The 2142-nt window shown below is 36.3% G+C and overlaps 1 pseudogene; it reads left to right on the plus strand.

Annotated features, from left to right (window-relative positions):
- The window catches only part of LOC102844217, a 137975-nt pseudogene extending 136405 nt beyond the window's left edge, over positions 1–1570 (plus strand).
- The last annotated feature ends 572 nt before the right edge of the window (positions 1571–2142 follow it).

Consider the following 2142-nt stretch of genomic DNA (forward strand, 5'->3'; position numbering starts at 1 on the left):
AGGGATATTGTAGCTGATGTTAGATGGATCTTAGCGGAAAGCAGGGAATACCAGAAGAATGTCTATCTGTGTTTCATTGATTATGCAAAGGCGTTTGACTGTGTGAATCACAACAAGGTATGGCTAACTCTGAGAAGAATGGGAATTCCAGAACATTTAATCGTGCTAATGCGAAACCTATACTTGGACCAAGAAGCAGTTGTCAGAACAGAGCAGGGTAACACTGCATGGTTCAAAATTAGGAAGGGTGTACACTAGGGATTTGTCCTGTCTCCATACCTTTTCAACCTTTTCAACATTTAGGGCTACCAAATCAATAATATAGAACTTGTCTGTCAGTTCACTGTACTGAGGTAACTTGTGGGTTAGTGTGATGCTGAAAGCTATACCACAGCATGTCAAATGCCACAAAGATCACTCATGGTGGACAGGTTTTTGTAGAGCTTCCATAGAAAACCAGACTAGAAAGCAGGATTAGATACCCACTACTTGAATAGAAAGCATAAAAAGGCATTTTATTGTGTGAATCACAACAATGTGGATGATATTGAGAAGAATGGGTATCCCAGAATACTTGATTGTTCTCATGTGAAACCTATACCTAAGATAAGAGGCTACTATGCAAATGGAGCAAGGGAGCACTGCATTGTTTAAAATTAAAAAAGGGGTGTGTCAGGTTTGTATCCTCTCTCTCCATGCCTATGCAATCTGTATGTTCCGAAAAATATTCACGAAACTGGACTCTATGAAGGGTAATGCCCTATGAAGGGCATTAAGATTGGAGGAAGAATTATAAATAACCTCCTCCTCCTCCTCCTCTATGCAGATGTCACAGCCTTGGTTTCTGAATGTGAGTAGGACTTGAAGCCCTTGGTGCAGAATATCAACTAATGAATACAGGCTTCAATATGGATTGCGTCTCAACATCAATTAACAAAAATTATAAGCACTGGACCTATAGGGCAACATCATGATAGATGGGAAAAAGATTGAAGTTGGCAATAATTATATCTTACTTAAATCCGTAATCCACACTTTTGGTACCAACAGCCAGGAGATCAGGAGCCATATTTCACTGGATAATTCTGCAGTCAAAGACGTCTTCTTATTGAGAAACAATGATGTCGTTTTGAAAATGAAAGTGCACCTAAGTTAGACCATGGTCTTTTTAATCAATTGTTACGCCTCTAAGAGTTGGACAAGCAACAAAGATAAGAGAAGAAGAATTAAGGCTTTTGAGGTGTAAGGGAGTGTCGGTGAAATAAAGGAATATCTTCAACCTGGTAGATTGATACAGTGAATGAGGATGGCACAGGATAAAACAGAGTTCAGATCTATTGTTCTTAGGGTTGATTTGGATCATAATCAACTTCATGGTATCTAACGAGAACAGTCAATCAATAATGTTTAGAAAAAGAGAAAGGTCTTCCTTCCAGGCATATACATTGCTAAATGTGAACTTAAAAATATTTTTTTTTAAAATTAAGTGTAGTTTCCCTCACTTTATTTAAATAAGATATGTTACTACTTTTTTTTTCCCTTTAGGGTAAAAGAGAAGAAACGAGGGTGACAGGTTTCATTCATTGTCAAACTCTATATTAGAAATTTTCAATCAAATTAACTACATTTTGTCTACCAGGACTTTGGAATCGGTGTAGATTTTTGAGTTGTGTAGAACAGAAGACCATACCTAGTTCTACTTGGTCACCATGATGAAGTTATTAATCATATTTAAAAATTGTAGATAAAGTAGAAATAATGTCAAAACATTCATAAATCTAATCTGAGAGTAAAGTATATCATGTAAATGAATGTGTGTACATAATGCTCGTCTAAGTACCTATTGTAAGTCATATTGTACATGCAAAATCATAATTTTTAATTTTTTATTTTTTTTCTATAATTATATTTTATTAATTTTCATAAACATTTACAGATATTTTGGGTTTCCATTCATTCATTGTTACATTATTCTCTCTACCCTCCTCCCAGTTTGTTCTTGTCCAAATGCCACAGTGCTTGTCAAAGCCAGTTCTGATTAATCTTCTTTGTCAGTGTGTCCTTTGCCATTCCCTATCACTCCTCCCTGAGAGAGACTTCACCCTGAGTCATAAGGAAAAGGGGACGGCGTATTCTCTTAGC

This window comes from Elephantulus edwardii, unplaced genomic scaffold (genome assembly GCF_000299155.1).
Source record: "Elephantulus edwardii isolate Elephantulus edwardi_28Jun2011 unplaced genomic scaffold, EleEdw1.0 scaffold00088, whole genome shotgun sequence".
NCBI classification, from domain to species: Eukaryota; Metazoa; Chordata; class Mammalia; order Macroscelidea; family Macroscelididae; genus Elephantulus; species Elephantulus edwardii.